Source organism: Lasioglossum baleicum, chromosome 5, assembly GCF_051020765.1.
Source record: "Lasioglossum baleicum chromosome 5, iyLasBale1, whole genome shotgun sequence".
Classification (NCBI taxonomy): domain Eukaryota; kingdom Metazoa; phylum Arthropoda; class Insecta; order Hymenoptera; family Halictidae; genus Lasioglossum; species Lasioglossum baleicum.
Window position 1 is genome coordinate 9,775,729 of NC_134933.1, and position 26,538 is coordinate 9,802,266.

The 26,538-nt window shown below is 42.7% G+C and overlaps 1 protein-coding gene across 1 annotated transcript in view; it reads left to right on the forward strand.

The window, feature by feature from the left end:
• Positions 1-26,538, forward strand: part of LOC143208660 (uncharacterized) — a 103,306-nt gene that overhangs the window by 52,541 nt on the left and 24,227 nt on the right. The window lies entirely within an intron of this gene.

The window sequence follows — 26,538 nt, forward strand, 5'->3', positions numbered from 1 at the left end:
CTTCTTCCTACTGGAGTCGTGATGGTTTTTGATTTTGTCGGAGGCGTCTTGTGGAAAATCGACGACGACCGAGCAACCTGTGTGAATGTGAGAATTTTTAAAAAAGTTTGATGGTCAACTTTTTAAGTCGATTTACATAATGATTGTTTTTGATTTTGTCAGAGGCGTCTTGTAGAAAATATACGACAAATTTGATCAAGGAATCTGTGAGATTTTTAAAAGCATTTTTTGATACTACAATTTGTAAGTGGATTTACATAGTGGTTGTTTTTCATTTGGTCGGAAGCGTCTTGTAGAAAATCGACGACAAATTTTATCGAGGAATCTGTGAGAGTATGAAATTATTTAAGCAATTTTTTTTATGGTCAAATTTGTAAGTGGATTTACAAAAGGAGTTAGTGGTTGTTTTTGATTTTGTCGGAGAGGGCTTGTAGAAAATCAACTACAAATTTGCTCGAGGAATCTGTAAGAGTATGAAATTTTTCAAGCAATTTTTTTTATGGTCTTTGTAAGTGGATTTACAAAAGGAGTTAGTGGTTGTTTTTGATTTTGTCGGAGGCGTGGTGTAGAAAATCGACGACAAATTTTATCGAGGAATCTGTGAGAGTATGAAATTATTTAAGCAATTTTTTTTATGGTCAAATTTGTAAGTGGATTTACAAAAGGAGTTAGTGGTTGTTTTTGATTTTGTCGGAGAGGGCTTGTAGAAAATCAACTACAAATTTGCTCGAGGAATCTGTAAGAGTATGAAATTTTTCAAGCAATTTTTTTTATGATCTTTGTAAGTGGATTTACAAAAGGAGTTAGTGGTTGTTTTTGATTTTGTCGGAGGCGTGGTGTAGAAAATCGACGACAAATTCGATCAAGAAATCTGTAAAAATGATGAGAATGTTTTAATCAATTTTTATGGTCGAATTTTGTAACTGGATTTACAAGAAGTTAGATCTGTGCGTTTTAGAATGAAAAGATTTATATTGTTCTAACTAGTTGAAAAAATTGCACAGACTGCAACGAACGCAATTTTAATTGAAACAAGTTGATTAGTTGATTAGTCTGTCAGAGAGTAGCTCTGTTAAAATTGTCGTTTATCCTGCTTCCGGGGAAAGGCTCTTCGAAATACGTGGCAGGACGTCCCGCTATAACAGCCTGGCCAGGTGATGTGCAGTAGTCGGTGAAGGTTTCAGGATGCTGGCTGCGGAGAGGACGAACGCGTTTAGTGCCTCTGCTACCCGTTACCTAGTTTTATCCTAGCCCGCGGTTACGAGGATCGCGTTACACGACCAGTCGCCATCAGACATCCTGCTGCTCCCGATGCCGGGGACTGCGAGACCGATATCAAAAATAAAGACCGCAGCTGATTTCTCGAAAAAATTCATTGACACTCGGTTGCCTGGCCGTCGCGTTCTCTTCGTTCGTCATCGACAGGTTCTCCGCACCGCACACGGGATGTTCCGTTAATTTCAGATCCTTTTACAACGACGAATTCCTCGCGATTCGACCGTCGACACTGCCGACATTTACAACTGCACACTTTGTTAAAGGAATTCATTTTTAGTTTCATTTTTATCATCATTTTCTTCACTTACATTATATTACGATTCACTTATATAGCTGAATTTTCAGCGAGAAAAATACAGTGGGATTTTTCAGATCCGTTTAAAGAAAATATGGAAACAAGACGTCGAGGAAGAATCATAAATTCATTAAAATTAGGAGAAACGTCTAATAGTCTCAGCTAAAAGAATTTGTTTTTACTTTCATTTTTATCATCATTTCGTATACCTTGTCTGAATTTACATTAACAAAGAAAAATACAGTGGGATTTTTCAGATCCATTTAAGGAAAATATCGAAACAAGACGTCGAGGAAGAATCATAAATTCATTAAAATTAGGAGAAACGTCTCTAATAGCCTCAGCTAAAAGAATTAATTTTCAGTTTCATTTTTACCATCACACACATTTCATTCACTTATATTATTATAATTCCCTCATATATCTCGTCAGAATTTTCATTAACAAAGAAAAATACAGTGGGATTATTTCAGATCCATTTAAAGAAAATATCGAAACAAGACGTCAGGGAAGAATCACGCATAAATTCATTGAAATTAGGAGAAACGTCTAATAGCCTCAGTTATAACGTAATTAATTACATATGCCATTGTATGCAGATTAAATAAATTATGAAGATCTTGTACCGTTTCTCATCTTAATGTTCTCTTTGCGTTTCTTAGTAGATCAAGAGATATACGTCCTCGTAAAAATCTGGAGCGCTGTATTGTTCGGTTTCTTTTCACGTCGAATGTTTTCATCGGAAACGAGGGAACAATGGTAGATTTTCCAAGACGCATTTATACCGGGATTCGAGTCGAGCATTAAATAATAGGACACCTGTGTGTGTGTGTGTGCACGTCCATCCAGTTCGCACCGATAACCCTCGAGGAATCTCGCTGGAATTGTTCCCGCGGGAATCTCATAAATCTCGTTACTTATCGATTAATCGTTGCGCGGTTGATTGCCGGTAATTAGAATTTAGTAATGATCCTTATCTGCCCCGTCATCTTAATTGACCTGTCTTTGCATTTTAGATTTACCGTAAGTTATTCCGGTAGACGGTCTCTAATTAATTTCGTCGGACGTGTGGGTAAGTCGTCGGCCGGTGGAATTTCACAAAGTGCGCCGACCATACTCGGTCACGATTCGATCCAAACGACATTTACACTCGTCTTGCAGTCGATGGAAACGCATACAGAACCTCGGCTCGTTGCACCTTTGATTCACAGCTGTAACAACCATAAACCGGTACCGCGGTTTTGCAACGATGAGACACGCTCTTCTGGGACATTCAAAATGTCAGTGACGGCAATTGTGGCGATTAAAACATGTATTCATGTAGCTGAAGGTTCATAGAAGTGGGCTGAAAAGATTCGAGCTTGTACATTCATGAGAACTTTAAGAAAAATAATGTGGAAAAGTGGGAAAATTTCTGAAAACAATGGCCTAAGATGCTCCCAAAAATGTTTTGGAGGACGCTAGGCATTTAGGGTTGTCGGACGTGAGAGAACCAGCACTACTGCGTATCGTGAGGATCGGGCTTTATAGACCGACACGGACGGACGTCACGATAGACCGAACAGAGCAACGAAGCCGCAAAGAATTCCGGCGGCTGGCGGGGAACAATGCGAATTTTCAACGATTCGGGGAATACGAATCAGGCCAGGTCTGGGTTAGCGCGAATTATTCCGCGACGAATACGCGTCGACCGTATCGCGAATGCCACGTTTCTGTTTACCCTCGTTCTGCTTGTCAAGCGATGCCTTAACTCTGGGAACATCCTGCTGTCAAGCCAGCCTCTGCGAATTTTATCGGGCTGCTGGACTACGATCGCTCGATCGCGAAACAATCGTTCGATCCGTACCAGCCATCAACGATCATCCTCCATCGTCAACCCTTTTTAATCTAACCAATCATAACTAGACTGCGGATTTGATGCATTTATGAGAAAAATAGACACGTACAATTTAAAGCAGTGGACATGTTAAAACGATTTAAGGAGATCGGTGCATTAGTTTCAGCTTAATAAGATAATTAAAGGAAGAAAGAAATTTTTACTTGGTTTCTGTGGCTTGTAATCCATGTAGACCATTTTTATTTTGCAGAAAGATCCGCAGTTTAGTCATAACTGAACTTTAACCAGCAGGTCAACAAATGAATCAATTTATATATTTCACAACACGAGCACAACTGAATAGATCAGCCTCTGCGAATTTTATTGAGCTACTAGACTGCGATCGCTCGATCCAAACTATCTACCAATAATCATCCTCCACCAACCCTCTTTAATCTGATTAATCATAACTCAACTTTAACAAGTAGCTCAACAAATGAATCAATTTAGTACATTTATCAACATGAGCACAACTGGGTAGATTAGCCTCTACGAATTTTATTGGACTGCTAAACTGCGATCGCTCGGTCCAAACCATTTACCAACCCTCTTTAATTTGACCAATCATAACTGAACTTTAACAAGTAGCTCAACAAATGAATCAATTTAGTACATTTATCAACATGAGCACAACTGGGTAGATCAGTATCTACGAATTTTATTGAACTGCTAAACTGCGATCGCTCGATCCAAACCATTTACCAACCCTCTTTAATTTGACTAATCATAACTGAACTTTAACCAGTAGCTCAACAAATGAATCAATTTAGTCCATTTAACAACACACGCACACCCAGGCAAGCCAGTAATCATCCACCGATACTCGAGCATTTAAATTACCCCGTGCAGTGTTCGAAATTGACACGACACCAATTACAACGCATTAAATCCAGCTATATTAGCTCGTACCAGCGCAATATACCGCCATTCGAGATAACTCGTAGGAAATCCCAGAAGCTATTGATCGCCGAATTAATGGTGTATCGAGTAGTTACCGAGAAAACGATAACCAGCCGGCTATAGGTCAGCCTCTGGTACCGGTTTCGATCACCCAGTTTCCCGGGACCGTGCTGGATCGACGACTCTATCTTGGGGAAGCCAATAATTGGATTCGATCGATCGAGATCACTGTTGGATCTGGTTGTTGGAAATCGCTTGTCCGTTCCAGGGAATCGTGTGTCATAGGATGCTGGGCTCGATTAATCGATTGAGAACTTGCTCGGGAAGTAAAGAAACAGCGATGACGGCCTTGGAGCTGATAGACGAGACGAGAATGAAAGCTAGCATACCGAGCTGACGTCTTCTTGCTCCAAGTGGCCTTGCAACTCTTCAAAGTCTCATTGATCTTGGATAAACGTAAATCCCAGAAAAGTATCATGGGACTCTCTCCAAGTGTCCTGTTTCAAGTAACTTAGGGGAGAACAATTTGCCAATTGATTAAAGGAATCGCGCGGCCCCTAGGCCATGTCTGCTTGCTGCAGGTGACCTTGGAACTGTTCAAAATCTACCACGAAGCGCCACAAGGTTTCATTGATCTTGGACCAACGCGAGTCTCAGAAAAGTATCGCGGGACTCAAAGTGTCCCGTTCCGAGTAACGTGGGGGACCAATTCGCCAATTGATTAAAGGAATCGCTACCCCCGGGCGATGTCTTCTTGCTCCAGATTTTCTTGCAGCTCTTCCAGGTCCCACGAAGTGCCACGAAGACGGTGCGGAGGTTCGAGTGTCCCATTTCGAGTAACGGGGCGGCAATTTACCAATCGATTGGGATTAGACGAACGGTTGGCCCCGGAGCTGATGTCTTCTTGCTCCAGATTTTACACCACCAAAGTCTCATCGATCTCGAAGCACCGTGTGCCCCAGAAAAGTATCATGGGACCCCGAGTGTCTCGTTCCGACTAACTTAGGGGGAAACAATTTGCCAATTGATTAGTGGAATCGCTGGCCCCAGGTGATGTCTTCTTGCTCCAGATTTTCTTGCAACTCTTCAGAGTCCCAGGAAGTACCACGAAGTCTCTCAGGCCGATCCTCACGGAGCAACATCGACTGCCTCGATCGTCGATCGCATCCTGCGGTAGGATCAAGGGGTCACGAAGTCTCCGCCTGGGACATCGGATATCATTTCGCAGTGCGAAAGCGAGCCTTGCCGGATCGCGTGCTTCTCGCTGACTAGCTTGCTGGGAAGATTGCTCTTCGATCGAACTGGGTGATACTGTCGGCTCGGTTCTATCGGCAATAGTAATCTCGTTCCTGTGCGTTGTTAAGCTTAAACGTCGCTACAATGTAAGGCTCCCTTCCGGGGCCCTGTTATTGAATCACTCGGGTATCGTCTTCATCTGCTGCCCAACCCTTTCGATCGACAGAGGGGTTCATCACTCGCTGGAACAGCCCTCCGTATACCTTCGGACTTTCGTTATTTACTGTTTCGCCAAGCTGCGATTCTTTTAAAACCCGTCGGGATAATAACATACATTACACGCCCGGGTGAGAGATGATATCGGATACGATCCTACAGCATCCAACGTTTCCTAGGCGACGTTTCATAGACAGCTGCCTATTAATCAACGCGGCAAACGATTAAACCGCGATTTTTCCCGGATCCATCCACCCCGTTGTCTTCGACGCCGCGCATCCTTCGGATTTCTTTCTTCTCACGCTAAGCGCCCCGCGTCCCGGTCTCGATTAATCAATTTGCTGATTAATTAGCCTTCGACGCTTACCCCGTCGGGAGTCCTCTGTGGTTTCTTGCCGCTGGTTTCTTAGATCCCCGTGGGAATCGTGATTGTTTCGCTAGGATCCTCACTTTGCGATGTCTAGCACGCACCTTCGGCGCTAACAGTACCTCTCGCTGTTTGGGGGGCATTCGTTTCCCTCCGGAAATTTCGAAGAGGATGTAGCATGCTAATAGAACATTAAAATGATTAAAATAAGAATGAATTATCAACCTGGTTCCGGTTTACATAAAGACCTGCAGTTCACTTAATACCTAACCCAGACCTTCGGCGCTAACAGTACCTCTCGTTGTTTGGGGAACTCTCGTTTCCCTCCGGAAATTTCGAAGAGGATGTGTACGCGTTTGTAGCATGCTAACAGCTTCTTCATATTATAATTTTAGTTAAAATGATTCAAATAAGAATGAATTATCAAGCTGGCTCCGGTCTCTCGCAATGCACGCACAGTTTTGATTTTGCATAAAGATCTGCAGTCCACTTATACGCATCCGGGAAAATTCAAGATGCCAGTGTCGACAGTTAAGAAAATAATTGGGTAATCGGAATTTGCATAATATTCTAATATTGAACAGGACACGTTTATGAAATACACGAGGATTAATCCAGATCCCGGAACAGATGTGCATCAGTTCTTTCCGTGGGTCGTGATGTCTGATTTTCCGACAATTCATTAGAAAACCGGTATCTCGTGAGTCGATCTGGCAGCGCCGGCGTATTCAAAGGAACCAGCGCATTGTAGAGGATAATAACAGACTGGTTGTGACGCGGGGTTGCGAGTTTTCGCGGTACGCAGTCATTACACGCCGAGCGGAGAGATAACAATAAAATAGTTGCGCGAGTGGATTCCGTCTCTGCAACATTATGCTAATAAAATAATTAACGAAAAGAACAGAGACGCAATAAGCGGTTGCAACGAAGGGGAAGAGTAATGTTACTCGACCCGAGGTGTCTGTGGAAATCAACGGAATCGTAAACAAGCCTCCACCAGGGGGACGATGCTAAATGGCTCCGAATGGAAACACGTCCGTGGTATTACTCCCGCGGAGAAACGGGCAGCTTCACGTTTTTACCAATTTACGCCGGGTGATAAATTATTGCCGTGGCACGTGGCCGGTTCTCGGATCGCTCGTTACTGTTTCAGCTGCATACGGTAAACGCTCATTAGACGGAAAGTAACGCGTGCGCCCCGATAGTCGCAGCCGGCCGGTTCTTTGTAATCCCCACACTGAAACTGGCCTAACAGCATCCTTCCAACATTGTCTTCCACCGATGAAAATTGCGCCGCACTTTTACGCTTCCATTCGAAACGTCTCATCTCGCGTAATTCCAACTGCCGCGTTCGCCGGAATTTTACGCGTTTGCAGCTCGTGAAAGCATCGAACAATTGGGAAAATGGCCGCGCGGAATTGCTCGACTGTGCGTTCGGTTTCATCTTTTTGCTGAAGAATTTTTATTAGTCGGGGGTTCTTCGAATTTGAAAAGGTAGAGAGGCAGTGGTGAATATAAGTGAAGGTAGGGATAGCGGAATCATTGATCTACAAGAGAATTAATATTATTAACGCAAATGCATTCATGCTGAATCTTTGATCCCAATTGTGCTTGATTATCCGTGAAGTGCGTGGGAAAATTCATCGGAATGAAATCAAATTCCCAGATGAATGAATGAATAGATAATTGTAGAAAAACGATCGGTGATTCTTCATTGATTCGTTCATGGTGCATCTTCGTAGCCAATCGTGCTCGATTATGGAAAAGAGGGTGGGAAGGCCCAGTGGAATGAAGTGGAATATCCAGACGAAAGAATGAATAAATAAATACATAATTGTAGGAAAACGATCGGTTATTCTTCATTGAAAAATAGGGTGAGAAGAACCAGTGGAATGAAATGGAATTTCCAGACGAATGAATAAATAAATAAATACGTAATTGTAGAAGAATGATCGGTGATTCTTCATTGATTCGGTCATGATGCTTCTTCGGAGCCAATCGTGCTGGAAAAAGAGGATGGGAAGACAGTGGAAAGGAATATATAATTTCCAGACGAATAAATTAATTCGCAGTCTACCGGTTACCAACGAAAAAGAGGGTGGGAACATTCGTCGGAACGGAATGGAATTTCCACGCGAATGAGTAAGTCGGAGAGAAAAATGGTCGGTTTTACTTGATCGACTCGGAAACGGCAGATGCCACGGATTTCCCTTGGCCGGTTATTAAAAATAAAATTGTAACGCAGTCGATATCGTCGGCGAGAGAGGCTTAATGCACTGGCATTCGCCTGGCATTAGTTTCGACTGGAGATTTCCGCTGGCGAACGGTAAACGGACGATTAAAGAAGGGTCTTCCAGAGCGGTTTCCAGCACCGACACGATCTCAAATCGGGATTCAAATGTTATGGATGCGATTTTGCGTTTAACGATCGACGCAGGTGCGCGCGGCTAACGCGAACAGAGAGAAGAGCGGGCGAGAGAGAGAGAGAGAGAGAGAGAGAGAGAGAGAGAGAGAGAGAGAGAGAGAGGGAGAGAGAACGTACGCTCCTATAACGGTATGGAGACGCCTCATCGGTTCGCGCGGGCAGGATACAGTTCCTCCGCGCGGAACAAAATGAAACAGCGGATGCTGGCACTGTTTGCTGGAAAATTGATACCTGCGGCTGGAAACGCAACGGCCGCGATCATCTCTTTCACCGCCGCGCCGCGAGTTTCGCTAACAGCCCGTCCGAACGCTCCAATCGGCACTGAACTGCTACGATCCAGAGGAATCCTTAATTGACTCGGGAAATTTTCTGCCTGGCTCATAAGTCCTCCAGAAGTTTCATTTGCAGTTGGAGCTAGAGTCTAGAATCCAAAGATATTATCTTCAGGAAAAAATAAATGAGGAAAGGAGATGAAAGAAGAGGTGTAGGAGGATCTCCGGACCGCGTTCGCGGTGCGTCACGCGATTAGGTCCCGCGAGAATATTCGCTCCCTATTGAAGCCGCCTCGTTGCTAGATAAAGGAGCGATCCCCGGTGAACATTGTCTGGGAAATGGGTCGGAGCCACGTTACTCGCTTATCTCATTTCGCATAGAGTAGCTGGGCGTTCTTTTCTTTCCCCGGTTTGCGTCGCTCTCCTCTCCTTTTTCCGCGAGAGCATCGGATATTATAACTGTTTATTTTAATCTACATCATCGGCATCTACGCAACGATAAATCTCCATGAACGTTCCTGCCATCGCTCTTCTTCTCCTCCTTCCTCTTCTGTCACTGTCTCCTTCTCTTCTTCTTCTGCAGGGACTCCTTCCTTTTCTCATTTTCTCGATCTCCTTTTTCTTCCAATGACCAGGCTATGCCAACCGTAATTTGTCGTACTTTCGTTCGTGGCTTGTTACGCAGCAAACCAGGCAGCCGTCGGAACAATGCACGCCACTATCTGCCGCGCCATCGATAGATCGCTAGCGATCTACCAGTGATCACCATTAATAACGAATCCTCGCCGGACGATTCTTCAGCTGATAGCGACGTTGGTTTCTACTTTGGATGTTCTGTTCCGTGTTCTGGGGGTTTATGGACCAGCTCGAACGAGTATCTTTACTCGAATTTTTACGTTGAATTTGCATCTTGCATTTTTACATTGAATTTGCATCTTGATTTTTCAGATTGAATTTGTATCTTGATTTTTTAGATTGAATTCGTACCTTGAATTTTTACATTGAATTTGCAACTTGTACTTCTAGATTGATTTTGTACCTTCAATTTTTAGATGGAATTTGCACCTTGTACTTCTAGATTGAATTTGTACCTTATATTTTTAGATTGAATTTGTACCTTGAATTTTTAGATTGAATTTGTACCTTGAATTTTTAGATTGATTTTGTACCTTGTACTTTTAGATTGAATTTGTACCTTGTACTTCTAGATTGATTTTGTACCCTGAATTTTTAGATTGACTCTGCACCTAAAATTTTTACATTGAATTTGTACCTTGAACTTTTAGATTGAATTTATACCTTGAACTTGTAGATATATACATATATTGAATTTGTACCTTGAATTTTTACATTGAATTTGTACATTGAATTTGTACATTGAATATGTACCTTGAATTTTTACATTAAATTATACATTAAATTATAATTCGAACTTGAGAATGAAAACTGAGGTGAACAACTCCTCCTGAACTTGGACAAAAAATTCCGGAAGAGTCCTAAAAGACACCTGTCACAGATCATCCCTGTTAACGGTAGATCCTCCTAATTCAGCATCCCGGAATGCGTCCCCAACTCACGGCTACCGGGATCGCGTTCGACTCCGGCTAACGAAGGCCTGATGACGCTGATGACGCCGTGGGTCTAATCTTTCTGTATCTCGTTTGCGTTTCGCGGACCATAAATTGCCAAGTTCCAGCGGCGAAATGATCGGTTGCGTCCGATGAATCAGGCCCCGGTACAGTTACGTCTGTCAATGTCTTCATAGGCGGATCCAGGGCCGCGATGTATGTCGTCGATTTGCAACAAAGCTATTGGCAAACTGTTCCCAAATGGAAAGAAAAGTTGCCGAACACCCGGCTCTCGTAATTTCTGCGTTCGCGGAATCGATTCGAAACAGTGCCGCAAGAAAGCCGCGTTTCTTCCGATGATCACTCTATGATAATTTCTGCTCCCGTGTACCGTTACACATCGGATTACGATCCTTAAATCGATCACGATCACAATGCGTCGACCATGATATCTCTGATTGCTCGGGACGCATGCTCCCGGCGATACCGATTGCTATGGCTGTATCTTTCTTACCTTCGGTCGTCCGTTTTGAAAAAAATCGGGAACGAATCAATCCGTAAACCACAATCGGCGCAAATAGAAGCAAGAAGGATACATACAGAAGGATCGTAGAGCACGTCATACCACTTGGCCTTCCGGTGATGGATCGCCGAAGGTTCGGTATTAAGCAGTTAGGGTATTATGCACTGGGTCATCCGGCGAGACATGCTTCTCTTCGTGGCCAGCAATGCCTGTAATTAGCCCCTTCCAACAGGCTTTGCAAACGCGAATCTTTAGGATCCTGAATGAAATCCTCTTAGCATTGAACCGTGAATCGCGTTGGTATTACGAGGATTATACTAATTCAGACGGATTCAGACGGACAATAGGTCATTAGCTGTTTCACTCTTGTCTCGTAGACAATCATGCAGTGATTTACACACGTAAAACGTTTTTATTAGAATATCTTTCACCTAATTCGAACACCTTAGTCTTCACCTTTGACTCCTTTCTTCCAGTTTGATTATGCAAGTCCACGTGGACCTTAATGAATAGACTGCATTTGAATTGCAACAAATTGGAGTGAACTAGGAAGTGCATAGTGAACAAATTAATGTTTTAAAAGATTTCTAAAACAGTGATCTGTCCCAAACACGATAATTGGCTTCAGCATAGGAAACATTAATTGAGGCCAGGTTTTCAACGATTTTCCTCGATCGATCTAGCAGGATTATGGCCGCCGGTGTAATGAACGGTCCACGGAAGGTGCGAACGCGTTCTCTTCGTGGCTCATCAAGCACCGTGACATCGAACATTCTAATCGAGCCAGGCCCGCATCGCCAACGCCGCGGAATTCCAAAACGAGCGGCGAAAATAGAGAAAAACGGGCGACCAGGAAAAGAAGCGCGGGTATCGCGAAGCGTCGGGAAACAGTCTTTACGATTTCAGGCGAAGCTATTATCGCACGGATTTTGCAAAAAAGCCTGGCTGAAACTGGCCGACTGAAATACGTCATCGGAGAAAAAGTTTATATTTCCTCGCACGTGATAGCCGGCGATTAATCGCGGCACCCGAGCGAGAAGAAATTAATGAACCGATAATCGTCGCGCGACGCTATACTCGCCGAATAAATTTCCAGGCCGGCTTTTTCTCGGATTTCTTGCTTTCCCGCGATGCATGCGATGCGCCACGCGTATTTGTTAACTTATTTGCGCAAGATTAGAGTTGCACGCTACATAAACAGCGTGAGACGCGGAGGAATTTGTGTTCGGGCCGCGACGGCAATCTGCGACGTGCAAATATGCGGTTTGGGAATTTTTTCATGAGCAATTAGTGAATGGAAAATTACAGTTTTTTTTAGGATATTTAAATATGACTTTCAGCGTTGTATCGCAATTTTTTAGAATTAAAAATATTGCATAATGGCGGAGATATTCAACAATTTCAGACATTTATAATACATTGAATAATTAAGAGAACAACGTGTACATGTTGTAAATATGCTTCTCATAACAGTGGTATGCAGTATGCAGGCAACGATGTCCGCTGATTCAGCCCCAGCAAAGAACCGCATGAATTCAATTAGGCAAATTACACAGTCCGAAGAATTCCGAAATTCTAGAGCAAGGTTCACTGATAACTACGTCAGACGTAGAACAATTGATCACTCAACGTTAATCACCTGGCTATAAATCATATCGGTCGTAATCTCAGGACTAGTTCTCCACTTGCTGGGAAATCTTGTCCGTACATTGCTCGCCGTATCTACTTGGCTTGCATCTACTCGTGCTCGATGTAACATTGCGATGTAATCAGAACAGCCTATTTTCTGTGTCAGTGGAAATGATACGGTGAAGGCCGAAAATTATCCCTTGACTGCTCGATCATCTGTTATCTGGAGCTGTATCGAAATGTACCTTTTTTCTTCTTACATCGATCCTTAAGTATAGTCTCTACATGTGGAGGATCTTCGCACATTTGTGGCTTTTGAACTACAAAACGACGTGTACCTAAATGGAAAAATGTATGTTTAAATTTTTAGTAGAGCCGATCTTGAAATGATCTTTTGAAGCATTTGTTTTGAAGTGATTTTTTAAAGCATTTGTTTTAAAGCGATGTTTTATAGCATTTGTTTCGAAGTCATTTTTTAAAACATTTGTTTTGTAGTGATTTTTTCAAGCGTTTATTTTGAATTGATTTTTCGAAGCATTTGTTTTAAAATAATTTTTTAAAGTATTTATTTTCAAGTGATTTTTTAAAGCATCTCTTTATACGTCATTTTTTAATGCATTTGTTTTGAAGTGGTTTTTTAAAACATTTATTTTAAAGTAATTTTTCAAAGGATTAGTTTTGAAGATATTTTTTAAAGCATTTCTTTTGAAGTGATTTTACGAAGCATTTGAAACTGCTGGCTCGCGATTCGCAACATCGTCGCGACGCAATGTCTGCCTCGTTACGACATCGAGAAGAACGAGACAGTTTCGACCGAAATGGCCAAGAAAAACCGATGCAACGTGCCAGGAGATGGCCCCAGAGCTGCAGGTAGTGGCTCCGCCGTCCATTTCCTTTCCACCCCGCGCTATCGCATTAATGGCTCGCATTAATGGCACGCATTAATGGCACGCATTACGCGGCAGGCCTTAGTGTAACGAGACCGTCTCGGTGGATAACTGTTTTCCTCCTCGAGCGAACGCGTTCTAATCCTGCGTAATTTATGTAACATGTAAATCGCGGGGGTCTCTAATGCCGATTCAGCCGAGGCAACTGTTTCTAAAGGGCCGCAACCACGCGTGACCAAACATTCTCTTCCGCGGCTCCGTCTCCGTTCACGGCACGCGGGCACCAGCTCTCGATTCTATCGTGGGCCCGGAATCCGTCGTTAACCAGCCCCGGATTCTTCGGATATATATCGAAAGACTTTGCTATACCCAATAATCGATGCAGGCGATTATCCCGCGAATCGTCCACGGTTTATTTCTGGACAACCGTTCGCTCCAATATCCTCCAACGACCATAGTCTTTGTTACCGACCCGAACGTGTATCAAACAAAGTGTATTCAACAAATACCAGGATAATAGGATATTTAATAAAACATTTTAAACATTTTAAATTATACTTTACGTTAGTCTTTCATAATGTAGGATTATTATCTGGTACAGGCCTAGCGACGAATGTCCCTTTAAATTGTATTTGCTTGATGCACGCACACGTGTTGATGTAAAAAATATGTTTAACAACAATTTTGCGGCAAGTTCCTCGTACAAATTTCCACCGATCCACCCCTAGGACAGATGACCATTACTTTTTATACACCCTTGCAAATTAATTCGTCGCTCAAAGACGCCGCCACACCATGAACCCTTTCACAGAGAAATTCGTCCTTTTTTGGAACGGTAGTTTGCCCGCTAGCCAGCTAGTTCGACCACTTATCGGCCAGGAAAAGAAAGCAGACGATTCCACAGGCGGAGGAATCCTGAAGTTGAATCTCTGTTTCGCCGTAGACACGCGAATTCTAGACGATTCGCCGATGCTATCGCCTCGAGTCGATGTAATCGAGTCTATGATATGGTATAACGACCATTCGAAATGGTCAACTAACTGCCACCGTGATCCAGATTCTATGTTTAGCGCAGCGGGTTCGTTGTCCAGAATCAGTGCTTCTTGTCGCGGATGCTTCGGACGCCTTGCAAGGTTCGAATGGTTTTAGCTGGAGACTGGGTTTTAGTGGTTGCGATTCGGTACGTTTTGTTTTTGCAGTTTCCGAACGGACTCGAGCATCGGGAACGTTTCGTTCTTGCGTTCTCTCGTTGAGCCTTCATGCTTTCCAGTAGGAACGGTTTGATTTCTAACTATGGGACTGTGACTCCTTTCAATTTTATAGAGTACTGTACTCGCTAAACTTCCCAGAAGGAATCAGCAAGTCGTTGATCCTGGGAAAGGGAACGACTCGTAGGCGGCAGCCGTCATCGCGACAATTTCGCGCGTATTTCGCGGTTGTTGACTCCGCTTCTGCGCTCGCTTATCCGCTTATCCGTGAAATCAAAGTCCCACTCTCTTTCTCTCGCTGTTTCCGCGAGGGAGATATGCCAAGGCCCTCTCGCCTCAGGGACGTATCGCATCTGGAAATCATCTGTCGCTACCGCACCGGGCCGAGAGCATTATCGTCGGCTTTCTGGAGAATCGGAGCAAGAAATATGAACGGTGACTCGTTCGTCCCGTTCGGGCTGATAGGCGGCTCGCGCATTTATACGGACGCCGGATGCGAGGACTTCCCGTGTCACTCGATTTCTACTCATTTTACAAACGAGAGGCCAATCAACCTCTTCCTGTGGCCAACCCGACGTGCAGTGTCGTGCGCGAAAGTCATGGCACTTCGTCGCCGATCGACAGTTGCTAAATAGCCAGTCGGAATAAATGAACGCCGACGTAAGCATCACGAGAAAAAATTTTTGAGGAAGTGGATTATTCTTGAACATCCCCTTTACTGTCCAAAGGCGTCGCCTTGCGATAATCTCTCGTTTGAACACAAGAAAAAATTAAAAAAGTACATCACACTATTCTTGAACATCCCCTTTGTCCGTCCAAATGTGTCGCCTTGCGATGATCGTTCGTCTGAACACAAGAAAAAAATTAGAAAGCACATTGGACTATTCTTGAATATCCCCTTTACTGTCCAAAAGCGTCACCTTGCGATAATCTTCCGTTTGAACACAAGAAAAAATTGAAAAAGTACATTACACTATTCTTGATCATCCCTTTACTGTCCAAAGGCGTCGCCTTGCGATAATCTTCCGTTTGAACACAAGAAAAAATTGAAAAAGTACATTACACTATTCTTGATCATCCCTTTACTGTCCAAAGGCGTCACCTTGCGATAATCTCTCGTTTGAACACAAGAAAAAATTAAAAAAGTACATCACACTATTCTTGAACATCCCCTTTACCTTGCAGGTGATTCCCCTTGCGATAATCGTTCGTTTGAACCACAGGCATTAACTGGGTACCGTATCGAGGATGTTTTGATGAAAGATTGGTATGCATTAATTGAAAAACGTTGTAATCAAAATCAATGCGCAGTAGAGTTCGTCGAAAACTATTTCCCTGATTTTCTAATGAACGTTCTATGCGAACCATTATAATCAGCGCGTAACTGCTCCTCTGTTTAGCCTAGCCGTAAATGTCCGAGGCCAGATAATCATCGTTCAAATTACCTCGCATTCCCTCGAAATTATGATTCCCGGTATCAATCTATCCGACGAGCAACACGATCCGAACCAGCAGCATCATCATCCTGTTACGCAATTCTTATCTCATGCCAGATCATTCGCGAGCGAGAAAAAATATCCCAGGTAAATATGTATCTCGCGTACACACACGAAAACGTTAACCAAACGCGGCCATTAGTTGATCGGCTACCATATCGCGCGATCGATTATCTCGTATAATATCGCGTTATCAAAACCGTATGAAATGTAATTACATCGGGAGCCTGTGAATTTCCGTGAGTGTTGCGATCGAGCAATTACCGGCTCTACGGATTTTGCCGTGATTCGCAATTAGTACTCCATCAAGATCAATTTAAGACGATTCTAGATTTTTTCCAAGACTGGTCGTTTCTTTTTAGAAGAAATTCACTCGACGCATGAAATGTATTGAATTCACTAGCGGGCTTTTTCAGGGCTTGCTTTTACGCCTGGAGGCGACCCGCGGACATAATAATTATTCCGAGCGGCGCATTAGCCTAATCTCGGGCTCGCATCGAACTCGGTTAAGAGCAACGGTAACTCGTCTCAGGGATCATTCGTTCGTCTCTGATTCTTGGGGCTGGCTGGCAAGATTTGCAATAAAAAGTCATGGAAATACCTTGTTCAAATACTTTCGTTTCAGTGAGATAGTATTTCAAGATATACTTTATTTGTCAGCGTCTCGTGGGAATGTTTCAGAAAGTCTGCTTAATGCGTACAAATTGGATTTGTGTTAAGACATAATTATTTCAATGATTCATTCTACTGAACTCAGTCTGTACAAACAAGATTATAAACTTTCACGTACTAAAATATCCATGACTAGAATCATTGACTGATTTCCACCATTCAAATCGTGGAAACACCTGTTGAAATATTTTCATTTAGGTAAGATAGTACTTACTGTGTGTACAAATTGGAAGTGTTGATTGAAACGATTCTATTTGTGGTAAGAAATAATTATTTCAAATAATGTTTCATTTTCCTGAACTCACTCTGTGCAGACAAAATTATAAATATTCACGTACTAAAATATTCATGACTAGAATCGCTGACTGATTTCCATAATTGAAATCGTGGAAACACCTGTTGAAATACTTTCATTTAAGTAAGATAGTACTTAATGTGTGTACAAATTGGAAGTGTTGATTGAAACGATTCGATTTCTGGTAACAAATAATTATTTCAAATAATGCTCCATTTTCCTAAATTTTGCACTCTGTGCAAATAAGACAATAAACGTTCACGTACTAAAATATCCATTAATAAAATAATTGTAGAAATACGCACGAAGCTGAGCAATGATGTGAAATGAATGATAGTTGCACAGTTCTCACTTTTTCTCTGCGAAAATATTTTCGTAGCGGGTACTCCTCCATCGGTCGCTGATTAAAAGCAACGGTAACTGGCCTCACGGATCATTCGTTACTCCCGATTAGGTTTTTCAGTCTATCTGTGCCTTATTTCATTCCGCTGTCGCTGTGGAACGGTTCGATAACGCGCGTCACGTTCGAAAGAACGGTCATCCCGAGGCCCCTCTCTCGTTTTAATAAACGTCCGCCGATAAGAGTAAAATTAAATTCCGATGGGGCTCGGCCCGAGAGAAGCTACGATCCGGTACGATCGGAGCAGCGGTGATCGCAGCCGGGTCTGCACCGTAGATCGATAAAATCAACGGTGGAAAATCGGGCCCGCGCGGAATCATTCCTATTACGTCCGGGCAAGAAATATGAACTCGCCGCCGCGTATAATTTATTCACGGTCCGATGGCCATCGCCGGGCTCGTCTTCCGTAAAACGGGGTCAGAATCATCTCTGCGGACCGTCTGGATGGTAGTTGGTAGCCCGTGTGTCGCGGATGCCATCGGTAACTTGGCATAATTGCCGGCGAGCGCCGGTGGAACGTGGCGAGGTCGTAAAAAACGAACAGATGGCGGCCGCCTGGTTCGCTTCTCTCCGCACCTTTTTCGAGCACTGACACCTTTCGACCAGATTCGACGAATAACTTTGCCGAGATGATGCCCCGGTGCACGGCGGTTTGAAGTTTTAATAGCGGTCGCGCAAGCGGTTACGATGAAACGGTCGAGCAAAGTACTCTAAGCGCGGCAAGCGCTGCTGTCGCGCCGGAGACTTCGACGCGCGGTTAGGCGAGCACTCCGAGCGCTACGCTGATTTTAAGCTCGAGAGCTACGGGAAATAAAGTACTGACTTTAACATGAGCATTGAGAAAAATGCCTCAGTGTTTACGGCTGCTTTAGACAGTGCTCGTGACATTCTGCTGGAAAATGATCCGCGTATATTTCTTCATCTTAGCGGATTCTCTAAGCGCTCTCCAAAGTCTTGAATCTGTCAAGATTAATGCAAAAATCGACGTATATTTTGGACGTTAAAAAGAAATATAGAATCAATTAATTCAGAACAATTCTAATAAGTATCTTGTATAATTTTTCTGGGTTCCGTCTCGTTCCGGGTACACAATCCACAAAATAAAATAAAGTACTGTCTCAAATTATTCTGCGTGAAGGATAAAACACGTGAAACATGTAAAGACGGAGTTTAGTAAACGAAATATTTTGTTGTGCTGCCGGGTCTCATCGTAATGAATAAAAAATGGTAGGCGATCAGCGCAGATCTAGCGGAAGGAATGCAAAGGCGCAGCCCCGTGCGATAGATCGAAGAAGTTAGGTACACAAGAAGTAAAGCACCGGCCGATGGAACATTATTACAGGCTGCAGCCGCGGCGCATTTCGCTTTAACGACCGGATTCGTATCGAATTAAAGGGAGTTAAACGCAGGGAAAACGGATCGCAATAGCCAACGAAGAAGAGAGCATCTGCTCTCTCGTTTTCTCTCATTCGCGAGGACTCGGACAGCATGTGCTCTGCAGGACGCGATCAAGGATTCCGTTAATCCTGGATCGGCGCATCCGCCGCGCTGGCCCGTTCGATTTAATTATGTTAAATAAACGCGACCCGCGTGTATCGCACGAAATTCACCGGTTCTCTCGTATAGACCGACCGAGCATTAAAGTCGCGCGACTCCCTGTTTTATGGCGATTATCGGGAATTAGCTCGCCGACGGGAACCCGTTAGGCTAGCGATCATGCTGGGTGCGTGCACCGGCACGTTTATGCGAGCGCTTGTCCTACTAAATGCTCTCGCGGACTTCCCTGGTCAACTCCATCTTTTTTGGACAATTTTTTTGGAGTATTCATGTCTGTTTTTTTTTTGGAGAATTTCTTTCTGACCATTTACCTCATGTATTTTTGTTGATCTTTCTAATTTTAAGCTACGTCCGCAATTTCTTATGACTCCAATCAAAATTGACTTTTTATACAATTTATCTTTTCGATATACATACATACGTTTGCTCCAGAATTCGAACGTTGTGTCCGATCTAGATTTTCATTATGTTTAATTGGACCGCGTATGTTTATGCAAAATATATAAATTGTCTTAATAGTGGCAGCAGGTCACAGACAGAGGAAGTTGTATGAAATACATTCGGAAAAGTTCACCTGGAGGTACATTAAACACATAAATTCACCTGCACAACCGTCGGATCTATGGAAAGAAGCGATCCAAGGGCCAGATCTCAAACAGTTTGTCGATTCTGCTTTAACCAGCAGAACAACGCGCCGCTCTTGGGTTCGGTTAACCGCAAATCACGGATTGTTGGCGAGCACGTACCTTATAGGCGCGCATTATCGTGCATAAACGCTGAGAAATATGAATTTATGTCGTCGATCCGTGCAGCCCCGGCTCCTTTTTTCCGTCGAGTCGCCTGGTGTCCTTTTTTGCGAAGCGTTACGGCTGCCGAGCAAGAAATTTATGTAATCGCCGGCTTTCCGAGCTGAACCGACCGAGATTTACAGGGGATTTATGAAGATCGATACCGCGGCTACGGCGGCTACGATCGCCGGGAAAGATCGTCGAATTTAGAAGCTTCTTAGACGTTCCCTGGAGCTTAATGCCCTTGAATACTTCGCGATCGACTTTATTAAATCCACTTGGCGGTTCGCCTCTCGGTAATTTGTTTTGCTAACCGCCTCTCTGGATACATTAGTTTATTAAATGCGATTTATATCTATTCGCGGCGAAAGAAATTCAGCGATCAGGTTTAATTTGTTACGGGGATTTTGTACCGTTCGTTGGGTACAATTTGTCAGGTGGATGTTCGAAGTATACTATTTCAAGTAATCGTCGTTCTTCACTGTACTGCATTTAAAAGCATCATGTAAATGTAGACATAGGATAATTGCAAATATTTCTTCGCTACAGGGAAGCTATTAATCGCAAAGAAGTTGCTAATCATTCTAACTGTGAGGAGATAAATAGAAGGGGTTAAGAATTAGACGGCTAGTCTACAATTTCGAAATCTACCGAGAAGAAGCTACCGAAAAAATTCTAGCAAAGTGGCGAATTCGCAGCTCGGTTGAGCAGTGTCGAGAGGCCACCGGTTTCGAAAGGTTCCCGTCAAATGTCAGCGGAGATGAGGTTTCAGTCAGCGAGCAGGCGTCGGCGCAAGAACACGTCGAGGCATTCGGGGTCGTGGCCCGTTCGATTAGGGTCTCTCTTCTCGCTCGGTGGATCCAGGAACGGTAGCTATCGGCCTGAACATTAATCCGGGATCGTAATTCGACGTCCGCGTCGGCCGTGCGTCATCGTGAGCTATTAGCTTGTAATGATGTAACTACTGGTGTACCGCCGTAGAGAGAGAGACCAGAGAGTTAAACGCTTCGAAATAGCGGCACCAACCGACAGCCGATCCGCGAGCATATAAATACACGCGAGAGCCATCCTCCGATCGATGACCTTGAACGGTCGAACCTGATTCATCGGATCCTCCCCTCCGAACGATGCCAGTGATACGAGTTCCGTTGCAGGCCGTTGCGTTCCCTCATTTATTTTCCGACGTCCCACAGACCTGGCCCAGATCGAACGGTTTCGCGACATTTTGGTAAACAAACATCTTTTAACGAGGGGTTATTTTTTTAATCGACTTCTGCTCGAGATTTACATTGCCTTCTAAACGTCCACGAACATTAAAAATAAAAATTTAATGAAACCGAGTTATATTTTAATGATTTCGTAATTATTTTCATTATCAATTATGTTTCTATGAAATATGTTTGTTTATACGTGTCATTATTATTATTATAAAGCAATACATACACACTGTGGGTACCTTAAAAATGAAAACAGTAATGAAACTGAGTACATATTTTAATTGTATCATAATTATTTTAATTATCAAAAATGTTTCCATGAAATACGTTTGTTTATACGTGTTATTATTATTATTATTATTATAAAACAATACCTACACACTGTGAGTACCTTACAAATGAAAACAGGAATGACACCGAGTCATATTTTAATTATTTCGTAATTATTTTAATTATAAAAAATGTTTCTATGAAATACGTTTATTTATACGTGTTATTGTTATTATTATAAAGCAATACCTACACACTGTGGGTAACCTAAAAATAAAGACAGTAATGAAACACCGAGTACATATTTTAATTATATCATAATTATTTTAATTATAAAAAATGTTTCTATGAAATATGTTAGTTTAAACTTGTTTAGTTTAGCACATATTGTAATGAAGATGGCAAGACCGAGTTCAATCACGTTATTATAAAGCAATGCTTACACAGTGGCAGCACATTAAAACGTCCATCACGGTTTAATCATCTTATTAGAACCACAATAGTATGCTAATCAGCTAGCTCCTTACATCAAACGCTAATTACAGAACACAATAATTTGCATTACGTTCCCACTCTGAACTATTCGACAGTTTCACTCGTTCCCAGTTAATTATTTCATTCGCGCAGCCAATTTACACCGTTCACTGCAAACATAAATTCAATCTAATAGGACTCCGTGGATTCGCGGGTTTAATGGTTCTCGCCGATCGATTTATGGTGGTAATTAAGGTCGATGAAATTTAATGCAGCGTCGTCGCCTCGTCCCGTATCGCGCTGCCTGTGAATTTAGCATTATCTTTAGCAGTTTCTTGCCCTGGATCACGAGGGAAACACGTTCTCCCGAGCATTGCACTTCGTAGATCCCTGGACAATGATATAATTTATTTATCCGATTTTTTTCATGGCGGGAAATTTATGGAATTTTTAATGACGATACGGTAAAAACGTATCGGAGGTATGGTATCGTCATTACACTACCGGAGAAGCATTCCAGTCGACGTCATTGATATCACAGTCGTAAAACTGTTGCCTCTAGACGTCGCACTTATGCTAGTAGAAATTGCGTTCGTAATAAATGTCGGATAATGTTCAGCACTTCGCGAGGTGTTCATGATTCCCGGCGCCATCTTGGCTCGTTTTTCTCTCTTCTGTCATTTCAGCCTGTTACCTTGTTATTAAAATGGTCCACTGTTCGACGATTAATAATTTAATCGAGGCTGTCGTTGAAAATTTTACCTGAAAAGATAAAAAGTCAACAAACACATCAAGAAAGAAAATTTCATTCTATTTTACTCCAGTTTGTTGCAATTCAGCTGGACAATTTTATTTGTCCTCTGTAATGGTAGAAAAATCACGAAACACAGAAGGCATAGAGAGCTGAAATTTGGTACACAGCTAGCCGTTAGCCCAAAGGGGTGCATGAATATGATTTTATCCCGGAAATTCTTCGGGATTAGTGCTAAAAATAAATTAGTGGGAATTATTTTTACTTATTAGGTTGGCAACTAAGTTCGCGACCTCCACATTTTCTGAAACAAAGTCATTTATATATATTTTTTAAGCATGAGTATTTTATATCAAATTAATCGCAAAATTGCAAAATATACAGTTCAAAAGGTATGGTCACTGAATCAGGTTATAATAATACAATAAGAGAATTACAAAACTAAAGGTCGCGAATTTGGTTGCCAACCTAATATCTATCAACGGAAATTAGTTTACTTACAAGAGACGCTCAAAATTATAAAATTATATATATTTTTTAAGCATGAGTATTTTATATCAAATTAATTGCAAAATTGCAAAATATACCGTTCAAAAGGAATGGTCACTGAATCAGGTTATAATAATACAATAAGAGAATTACAAAACTAAAGGTCGCGAATTTGGTTGCCAACCTAATATCTATTAACGGGAATTAGTTTACTTATGAGAAACGCTCAAAATTCGCAATAAACTTGTCGGCCCCTTTGAAAACTGGCTCCAATCAACGGAATAAGCCCAGTAGCATGATCTCGGCCGAGTACACGCATCCCCTTCGGTTCGATTATGACTGTTTCCTCGACGGTAAATCACACCTGGGTCTCGCGCGACGCTTCCTCGTCTTAATTGCGTTTAAATGCAAATTCGCGAGCTGCGGTAGCGCATAAACGCGAGCAGAACGAGCAAAAGAGTCTGGTATGGCGAATATGGTGCGGCGCGAGCGCGATTATCGTGATTCGTGCGTGCCGGGACTTAATGAAGACACCGCCTTGGCATATTAATTAGAAGAGCGGAAGACGAGGCTTATGTAACACCGATTTTTTTCGCGATTTCCAGCATCCTCGAGGGACGATGTAATGGCAACGATGATCGCGGAGACCGGTGAACGGGCGATTCATCACCGGGAACGTTACCCTGACCGGAGATATTGACAGCGGATAGTTGAATGTAATACCGAGATAAGGATCGCCGCGCTGGCGATAAATCGAACCTGTCGCCGCGATGCCGCAGACATTATCGACGATTTAGCGAATCGTTCGACAGGGATCACTTGTGGACCGGCATAATATTTGGCGGAAGTAATCGGATCGACGTTAGCGGTGCTTAACGATGCGTAATGAACTACGATCGCCATGGGAATACAGGTTCCCAGACCTGTCTCCTGTCGTTTACCGGTGCACCGCGCGATCTTTCGACGATTTACCCCGGGAAAATTGAATTCAGATGATGCTGCAGGTACTGGGTGTCCCGGTTCGAGTGTAGCGGATAGTTATTCTTCAAAATATCGCTCGGTTCAAATCGTCTCACAGTTATGGAATAAAAATGCATCTTAATATTTAAAAGATCAGGTCCTTATTTTCTATCGAAAAAAGATGTTTTTCACGAAAGTTTATATATTAGATGATTGCATAAGTTCGTGCTCGATTTGAAAATAAAATTCAATGGTTACATTTTAAAGAATACAACTTTATTAATCAATTATACATATAGTCACCGTTCTTTTCTAATTGTAGGAAGTTTAATCATTTTCTAATTTTAACGTAACCAATCTTTAACCAAATCTTTAAAATTTAACCATTGAATTTTATTTTTAGATCGTGCACGAACTTATGCAATCACCAGATACATATAAAAGTTGGTGGATGTTTGAATACTTTTGTTGGAAACATTTTTTCCTTAAAATAATCGGAAACCCTTGAAAAATACATCATTATTTTTTACTGATTCTACAAGAGCATATTCTTAGCTATAATTTGCTGACGGATAATCATGAATTCTTGAATTTTCATCTTGAGTTTCTGCCAAGTTTTCGTGGTCGCGACCCAACGTCTTTTAAAATGTACTTGACGTACTTTCAAGGTGACTTCAAGGTGACGCTAGCAGATTTAGACTCCCATCAGTGTCGCAAATCCTGAGGAAGGTGCCAGCGATGACGCAGCCGTGCAACATTCTCACAAAATCATCTGAATCAGCATAGTCTTTGAGAAAACCGCCTAGTCACCGTCAAAAACCAGTGAGAACCTGGGCTCCTTCCACGCACAATTGCGGATCCCACGGATAAAAGCGCGCTCTGACCAAGAGAATCCGATAATTAGGAAGAAAGAGAGAGAGAGGGGAGTGGGAGAGCTACCGTCTTAATCAGGCTTCTATCATTAAGGGTCGTGTACAGTCCTGATGGTCTACTGGTGCATGGAAAACCGTGGCGCATCCTCGTAAGTTCCAAAGATTGTAGGCAATTCGGGGTCAGCGTTTATCCTCGCGAATACCTTTGCCGGCCGATTAATAAGCTCGTCCGTCCAGGTGAAACTGTGAGAACCGGCTGGCAGACGGGTTCTGCCAGGGCTCAAATTTCCAGTCCTGGAAAATGGTAACAAGGTTCGCTGGCTATAGTTAACCCCTTGACGCGACCCTCGTGCCTGCGGCCGTCAACGAAAATAGACAGAGACTATTATTTCACCTTGGAGAACACACATTACGTCACGACGTTGCAGAAGAATGTACATTATGAACAAGTTGTTGAAAATCGCTGAAAGAATTCAGAGAGACAGCTACGCCTCCTTGCAAGGAGACCACTGAACCGGACCGTGTGCGAGCTTATAGAGAAGCAGGGGAGAGAACTTGTTACTAGAGGACCAAGAAAGTTCACGCAACGGTGAACGCGAACACATTATTAGTAGACTGCAAATTTTATTGTATACTAAATGAAGAAAATACATACACTCCTTTTAAAAATGAATAACAATTTCGAATTTGGACCCGACAGCCTGAGTTCTTTTTTTTTTTGAGACGTTAGAAGGATTAGTTTAGGAAAAGTAAATGTCACGATTTTTAAATTTTTTATCTGTGCTTGTAATGAAAATTTAGAAGATGCCTTTGACAGATCTAAGTAAGTGATATATGTAGACAGTGGATCAAAATAAAAATTTTCTAGCTGAATTGCAACAAACTGCAGTGAAATGGAAATTTATTAATTAATAAGTTCCGACCAATAACAATTTAAAAAGAAGAATTATTTACGCACACATAAGCTAGTATACTAATCCTTCTAACGTCTGAAAGAAATTGAAGCTGTTGGGTCGAATGTTGAAAAAGTTATTCGTTTTTAGAAGGTGTACAAATTCTTTGTACGTTCACCAGACGAAGATAAAACCGTCAATTTCCTGGAACGAATTTGATTTCGAGTCACCTGTAGATCGAGCCTTTCGAAGAACCAGGATTCTGAGAGGACTACTGTGTAAGCCAGGTCGTCTCCACGGACCGTGACACTAATGCGCACGTACGTCGTCCAAGAATCCCATTTATTTATCGATCAGGGTACCGAGGGAACAGTGGAACTACGGAAGCCTAGGCTCTGCCAATGGCCTGCGAGCCATTGAAACGAAAAGTGCCGTGTGATCCCCCGAAGCCGATAAAGCCGCTAATTTCTTGCCGTCGAATGGGAAGCCGTGCCCGCGATCCTTTTTCACCGTGCCGTTAATGGCTGTTTTACCGTTCCCGATAGGTTCCAGGTTCCAGGTGTCCGCGTTTCACGGGTTTTGTCTGATTGCAAGGTTAAAGTCGCTCAATCTACCGCCGCGCGAGCCGGGTCTATTGTTCCACGGGAACTTCGGGAGGGGGGGGGGATATATATTGCTTTTCTGCCACGGCCGCTGGTGAAGCTGAGGACCTGTGAGCTGAGCT